The sequence below is a fragment of the Misgurnus anguillicaudatus genome, chromosome 12 (genome assembly GCF_027580225.2).
Source record: "Misgurnus anguillicaudatus chromosome 12, ASM2758022v2, whole genome shotgun sequence".
NCBI classification, from domain to species: Eukaryota; Metazoa; Chordata; class Actinopteri; order Cypriniformes; family Cobitidae; genus Misgurnus; species Misgurnus anguillicaudatus.
The window spans coordinates 21,584,031-21,592,329 of record NC_073348.2 but is presented as its reverse complement, the minus strand read 5'-3'; the positions used below and the strand labels follow the sequence as shown (position 1 = coordinate 21,592,329).

The 8,299-nt window shown below is 38.9% G+C and overlaps 1 long non-coding RNA gene across 1 annotated transcript; it reads left to right on the top strand.

Annotated features, from left to right (window-relative positions):
* The first annotated feature begins 4,913 nt into the window (after positions 1-4,913).
* Positions 4,914-6,873, top strand: LOC141369196 (uncharacterized). The gene is made up of 3 exons (XR_012372775.1): positions 4,914-5,257; positions 6,501-6,560; positions 6,683-6,873. It is a non-coding gene; the product is annotated as an uncharacterized lncRNA (long non-coding RNA).
* Positions 6,874-8,299: the final 1,426 nt, after the last annotated feature.

Below are 8,299 nucleotides of genomic sequence, written 5' to 3'. Positions count from 1 at the left end.
CCGTGATACCCATTTCAGTTGCGACCAACTTTTGCCGAATCCTGTAGGAAGGACGGCAAAAACATCAACAAATGCCTTTATCGCGTTTCTCTGTTCCTCTTTTAAAATTAATGCTCTGTCGATATCTTTTAGAACAGACTCAATGTCAGAATCCACACATTTGAATTCTACAGCGACAGGCATTTTGTTGTAAACAGATTCAACACACGCGCTCTTTGGTGACGTGGTTCATTACGTTATTGTTGATCATCTGTCCATTATTGTATAAAGCCCGCCCTGACAATTTGATTGGTTCGACCAGCTTTGGGTCTAGCATAGTAGCTCCTCAACAGAGAAACCCCAGACCGATCTTCCCGTTCTCAAAATGTTGTGGGCGGGGCTAAGATCGGCTGGCACCCAGGCTAACAGATATGCACATTTGGTACCAGTATGTACTTTTTAAGGTACTAATATGCAATCTTTAATACTAATTTGATACTAAAGACCATAGCTCAAGATCCTCAGTAGTGATGGATTTGGGACAAGTCATGATGTCACTCCTTGCAGTGCCTTAGTAATTAGTCACATGGCATTTCTGGCTAAAAAAAAGTCTGGCTGCAGTACAGGGAGCCCATGAGCAAAGTTGGCCGAATTTAAATTTAAGATCTTGTAAGGGACCCCGAGCATGGAGATGAATGCTCACGGATCTCTTTCTCCGGGCATTATAAACCTCCCTGTCTGAAATTTACTGCACAGCTTGTAGCTTAAAACAAAGGTGACTTTGAGCTGGGTTCATAAATTATAGCCAAGATCCCAGAGCCTCCAAAAAAGCTTAGTAGCAGACAGTTAGCATAAAAGCAAACAGATGCAGAAGTTAGAAAGTACATCAAATGTGCAGCAGACATTTGAGAGTGGTTTGAGCAATCATCTATAAATATCTAACGAAAACAGCCTTTTTAGTAACCAAACACATAAAGTGGCACAAAGACATTCTACAAACAGATGAAAAATGTTTTCATCTCATTTAAAGTGGACTATACTGACAATTTCCTATGTAATTATTCATTTTGTTAACAGATCGAGACGCTAAACACAATTTTGTTAAGTGTTGTCATCACGCCCACCTGTGTCGCCTCTCCACATCAGATGCAAGAGAATTTGTACATCTCCACACTCATTACCGGCAATCCCACGTTCTCTACAGTGTCCTTTACACCTTTTATCCTAATTATTCAGTAATGTTACGAAGCTTAAGTATATGGCTATGCAAATGTGTTTGGAGTTGGTGTTTACAGTTTACAGATTCGTTACAGCCTGGTTTGCATAACACGCCAGCTGCTATTGTTCAGATACTTAGCAGTGTTTCAAAGAAAACCCTTGGGGCTTTTGAGTAACTAGTGGAATTGAACAAAGTCATTGATTGCATTAACGGACCAATCTGCGCTAGAGAGTTACAGTAAGCACGCGGGAATGGCGACCTGGGTGAAGCTAACCTGGCTTTTGCTCTTAACGTCCCTTTTCTCCCCTGAGGAGCAATAACCCAATAAAGGGATAATGAGGCGACACTGAGCTGTCAATTAAAGGCCTAGTTATCTTCTCAGTGGGCTACTTGTTGCGTAGCCGCGAGCCCTGTGGTTTAATGCATCCGCAGATATATTAATTCTCTCTGGAATGTGGCCACGGAGGCATTCTAAGAAAAAAGGCCGAATAACCCTCAAGCTCAAGCCATTATGTTTCCTGCTTTTCTGAATGCATGTGCCCGTGACTGCTGTGCAACTGCGCACGTGATCACCATGGCAGCCCTGGCGTTTTGTCTTCAAATGCAACCTTTTTGCTCACAGCGGTGGCTAAAAGACAATAAAGTGGTAGTTTGGGTTGCCATGACGATTAGTTTCCAAGCACTCAGATTTTAAGAGGGAAAGGAAACGTGAAAGGGTCGGAGGGATGGGGCATCACGTTATTGATGTTGGACCCTTGGTTTTTTATTCCAATTATGCCACCTCCCCTCCAGAGAAAACCAAGCAAATGGATTTTGATTGGCAAGGTTTAATTAAGCCGACGCAAGCTCATTAAGCATAACGGCTTACGCAACATCTCCAAAGCACTCGGAATCGACAGGAGACTCGGAAGTATCCACAATGTCTTTTGAACGGCCTTCCACGGCTCACTTTAAAGGCCTCCTGACTGACTAGCGCCGCTTCAGTACTCCCACACATAGCGCGGCAGGAAATTGAGCTCTTGAAAAAATCTGATCGGAGCACGGGCAAATTGAAATCGCTTTTGCATCAACGTCTCCCTCCCTTTTCATTATTCTCGTGACATTGCACAAGTTCCTAGACATGAAATTGCACTTTTGATCAGTAACTCTGAGCCACGTCGAGAGCGTGATCCGATGTGTATCTCTCACTGGATTGTTTTGTGTAAGAATGGATGTGAGAGGAATTTGTGTAAGCCTGGCATGAGCTTTTCCTCGAGTCAAGGGAGGTCGCCCTCCCTTGCTCTTTTGGCTGAGAGCTGAGTGTATGTGGCCGAATGTGTGTCTTGTCTTGTTGGTGATTAATCACGCTGTGGCTTCTTGTCCCACAGCTGCTTTTCATGCATGGTCCACAGGGGTCCGGCACGCTCCCTGGGATGTTCGGAGTGACCAAGCCTAGTGCATTTGACACTGTGAGATAGTGGCCAGACATCTTACTTAATTTCCAGCTGTCAATTGCTCTCTCTTTTCTGGCAAGACAAATCCCCACACACGCACAGCTTTGACAGATCCAACACCAGGGTGTCGGTACAATAAATACTGTTTTTCACTGTTAAAATTGCATAATTTCTGACAATTTAATTTGATGTGCATTTGGGAGATGCTTTTAATCGAAGCGACTTACAATGCATTCATGCTATAATGTACCCCGGTTGTCACTGGGGCAGTACCACGGCTCAACATAAAGGACTGCCTGGTGGCCCGGGGCAAGCGTGAGACACGTTCGAGCCAGTAAAAAGTATTGTCAATTGCCCGATAGGGCTAGTGCTTCAACATTGGCTTTCAGACATAGTGGACTCCGCCTTTAACATCTTGGAGGCAGACATTTACTTGGGAAAAACATGACGACACAAACGATGCAATATTTTGCACAGTTTGCAGTCAGTTTACAGGTAAAGCAGAAAAATTGGGACATGTCGGTTGTATATTTATACAATTATATTTGACGTTTGAATTATTATTTTAAAATATGTGACCCTGACATTTTTTTATTGGGCCAGTGAATATTTTGGCCAGCAAGTGAAAACCTGAATCACTGGCCCGACTGGGCCAGTATAAAAATTATTTGTGTTATGCCCAGAGTACACTTTAAAAATGTATGTACCATAAGGTTAGGATACGTATACACCTGAACACCTTTCAGGTGTTTAATCAGTGTGCCTTATTTTGATTGATTGATCAGCATTTTATCGGTTTGAAACACAAAACATGTCCATACCGGCGGAACCAGGGCCTGAAGGGGTTAAGGTACCAATATGTACCTCTCGGAGATACTAATATGAACTCTCAGGTCCAAAGTCCTATACTTTTTGAAAATGTACCACTACAGTGACAGCTGGGGTACATGTTTTGACATTGTATAGTATGTGTGTTCTCCCTCGGATCAACTCTATGACCTATACATTACTAATGCATTAGTTTACCTATAGAGCCGCAGAAACAAATTTAAACACACTCTCTGCTAAACATAAAACAGATAAGCTCATTTTTTATTTAATAAACTACCAACGGAGAAAGGACTCTTTTTTGTCATTTCCAGATTTTTAAAACATTAGATATTTCCCAAAGCTGTTACTTATTTTGACAGATAAGACATTAAGAAAAACTACGTATTCGTTTTATTTTAATCATCTTGACATTTTATTTGTCTGTGCGGCTTCATCTGGCTTTATTGTGACACCATCATTCCTTGGCGGAAAGTCTGTCTTACAGGAACATTTATATTTCATAGCAGAACTATTATTCAATAGAAACCATTCACTTCAAGGTTATTTCTTAATATGGTTGCGAATTATTTACTCTCAATACTAAGTGATGTTTGAATAAGCTTTTTATAAATGACTCCGGACGCACAAAAGTAAGTCCTTGAGGAAATGTTACAGGAAGGGAAAATAAAATAAGGTTATGTCAAAGGAAAATCCAGTCTATGTCCTCTATCAAATCTTTATAGCACATGGATGAAATGATGCCATTTTAGTCAAGCTGATGATTTATTCTCTTTCAAACAATTTCTGGGCTGGGAGACTAACTTGTAATCATAGCAACTGCTTGCATTGTATTTAAAGGCAGATATTATCAGTATGTGTGTAACTTAGGAATAAAATCCATGGCCTTGGTGCTGTTAATGCAATGCTCTAATAATTGAGCAACTCAGTGGCTTAGGATAATTATTTCTTTTCACCCGGGTAATGTTTATATTTGAATTAATGTATTTTAGTGTATACACACATGTACGTGCCTGTACTTACAGGATCTTGTTCGACAAGTGCAACATTTGCAATAGGGAATATAGTGTTGATCTTCTTAGTTAATTCTTGTGTGGGAGTAGGTGTGCGCTTGATTTTGTCTGGCTTCAGTTTTTAAGACAGTGCAGAATAAGAAATACAAGGTTATTAAAAGCCAGCGACTGAGGAACACAAAAGCATAATTGTGAGGATGGAGGTCTCAGTGACTTGGCTGTTTATGTCGGTGCGATTGTGTATGTCATTTTGGCTGCTTATTGCTTAGCTTGTTGACTCAAGTGTCGACTAAGATATGCACAGACCAGCAGGTGGTCAAAAAATAAGTCCAATCTAAAACAAAAAAACAAAAGGTTGGCCAAACAAAGTTTGAAAGTTTTTTTATATTGTTTTCAAGAACATAACAGATAACTTTTTGGTAACACTGTACAATAAGCAGGCCCGTCGCGACAAGGCAAGCAAACCAAGCAATTGCTTGGGGCCCCGGAATTTTCTGGGGCCCCAAGACAACGACTGGTTGAGAATAAATGCAACGACAAACTGTGTCCCTTTGATGGTCAATGCAATGCAGTAAAGTGCAATGACACTGTTATTATCGGAATCCCCCTCAAGGGGGCCCCCTCTCAGTACTAGTCGCTGAAAACAGGCAGCCAGCCAACCACGTGATCTCTGCTGCCGGCAAAATACAAAACTTCGGCAGTCATCATAAAGCGGATTTATGCTTCTGGAAGCCAGAAAAGAAAGAAAAGAAAGGAAGAGGAGTATAAGAAAAAACAAGATAGTGGTAAGTAATAATTTACATTGGATGAAATAGCTCTACTTGTCTTGTGCAAATGATGTAATTTTGCAGCAGGTAGGCAGTAGCAAAAATCTGTTTGTGTTAGCTATACCTGCCTGACGGCAAATGCTGCTTGTAACGAACAGTTAGTCAACTTTTTTCTCGAACAAACGGAATATGGTTATATACTGTAATATGTTTTTTAACGAGATAAGGAAGACGCAGATCTGTTTCAAAATCGTTGTTTAATTCCATGACGTTGCTGTAGCTTAGTAATAGGTTTAAATGAAAGTGCTAATGAAACGAACTATCCCACACCGTGATAATCTATTTAACAAAATAATGTATCTACCAAATGGGGTTAGGAAAACGACACGATAAATTCTCTGCATCAAACAATAGCTTGGGAAGTTTTTAAGCATTGGTTGTTGTGAAAGCAGCCGCATCCCTTATAAATATCAAAATATGGATATGCTATTGCTAACATATCTTTTCGGTAACACTTTATAATAACCATCATTAATAGATGGTAAATTGTTAGTTATTTAATCTTTAGTTATTGTCATTTAACTGTTAGCAAACCGATCGTTTTACTTAATAAATACTTTGTAAACCATCTATACGTTATTTACCAGAAAGAGGCAGAGGAACATTATTTTTTCATAGCTTATTTTAATGTGCTAGTGTCAGGATATAATAGTAGTGACAGTTTATGCAAATATGACATTAGTTACCAATGGATCTTGAACAGTTACTTTATTCTGTGTAGCAATGTTTACACTGTTACAAGTACAGTATCAGGACAACCCACATGTTTCACTGGTACTGTTTATTAACTATTTAACAAAGTATTATAGTCATTTGTTGCAACTTTGTCTATGTTTATAGACAGTTTACAAACCAACTAAGTTAGTAACCCTTAACAAAGTGTTAGGAATATTTGGTCTGTCTATCTATGTAATGTTTATAGATGTTTTAAAAATGGTTTCTTAAAGATCTACAAGCATTTTAAATCATTACCCGAATATATTACCTAATATATTATATGATAGATATGTGTGTTACAATAAACTGTTAATTTACAACACTACTAATAATTAGTCATTTAATTATAATTTCATTGTTTGTTAACAGTAAAAAGACTGTTTGCTAACAGCTAAATGACAATTAAAGATTAATTAACTATCAATTTACCATCTTTATATGATTGTTATTATAAAGTGTTACCATCTTTTCTTTCTCTCTCAAGGTGCTTTGCTTAAATTTCTCAGCGCGCAGGCTCTTTCTAAGGATACATCCACTGATGAAGGTAGAGTGAATTTCTCTCACTGAGCTGAGCTGTTAATAGTGACCTCTTTCAATATGCTAACAGTGAAATGGTGAAATGTACTTAACAGGTAATTTCAGATTTTTTTTCAATTATTTTCCCAGCTACACCATCAACGTCATCCTCAACATCAACATCAACAGATGCATCACTTCTCAGTGCTGATGTTTCTTCTATAGCACAAGGTACCACAAGCTCTATAATTATAGCTGATATCATGCACAGCCCAGAGTTTAAACTGATAAGTGTGTGCTGTCATATTGTTAGAAAAAAAACAGTGCAAATCACTATTGAATTCCCAGTTTAAATAAACATTAAACTGTAAACCTTAAACTGTATGGCTATGCTGTGGTTCCTGTAGGCTTTGCGTGCGTGTGGGGGGGCCTCCATGTCCATTTTGCTTGGGGCCCCAAATTCCTTCAAACGGCCCTGACAATAAGGTTGTATTTGAGGAGCTCAGATGCAAATATGGCCAGATTAACACAATCGGTAATAACTGAGCGCATGGTGACATAAAACGATTGACGCATCGTACACAGTCAAAGTCAAAGTTTATTTATAAAGCACTTTAAAAAAAACACCATGTGTTTATCAAAGTGCTGTACATAACAACTAAATAAAAAAATAAAAAAATTCAACAACTCAAAGACAACTCTAAAACACAATAAAAGAAAGCAGCTCTCACATAGTGTTAAAAGCCAAACTATAAAAATACGTTTTTAGGTCACATATACAAGAGTTTGCGCCTGCCTAATTTACAGGGGCAAGCTATTCCAGAGCTTAGGGGGCCGTGACTGCAAAGGCTTGGTCTTGAGCGGTAAACACCCGGTCGTGCATTCGATTGTTTGACATGGGAGCCCCATGCCGCCGCTCACCCACAAAATGCCACCCTGGGCAACTGCCATGTCAACCAGGCCTAAAACCGCAACTGCACACTAATGGGCATGCAATCTTGTCTTTCAACAAGAAAATAACAACTAGAAGAAATTTCAGGTCGCACATGCCGAGTAAATATGTGAAAACTGGTTTCACAAATCGCGACTATTGCAGTCTGGAGCCCTTGGTGCCCACCCTTGGTGCCCACATTTGGCCCACATGCCCAATCCCGTTTATGGATAATACAGCCCTGGATGCAAAAGCCGCTAAATGCCACCTCCGTCAAAAATGAGATAATTAAAATAAACGAATGCTCTTTGCACGTATTATGTGTTTATCAATTACCTTCCCTCAAATCCACTTCATTTAGAAATAACATTTTGGTGGAAGATTATTTACATTCACTTTCATTTGCAATGTTTCTAGTTGCATCTTTAGTGATTTGTTTACTATGTCTTGTCCAAAAAGTGAAGGTTTACTTTTTGCCAAAAAGCTTGCATGCACTTTCGCAGTGAAAGACGGTAAATTTGTTAAATACCAATAAATAACTAGTGACATTTGTGAAAATAATGCATTTAAATTACTGACAACCTTTTCATTGAAATTACTGAACTTAAACATAAGAGGCGTATAAAATATGCTAATTTATGCTGAGTTTAAAAAGAAGATTGATAAGTGCTGTAGAAGTATTGTTCTTAGGTCATGTAAGCTAATGCCTTCACTAATGTTAACAATCTTATTGTAAAGTTCTCAAAGGAACATGTTATTGGTCACAGGTTGCTTTTTCAAAGCTTGGAAAACAAAATGGTGTTTACAAAAACATGACAGAGTAAAAGATGAGAGTT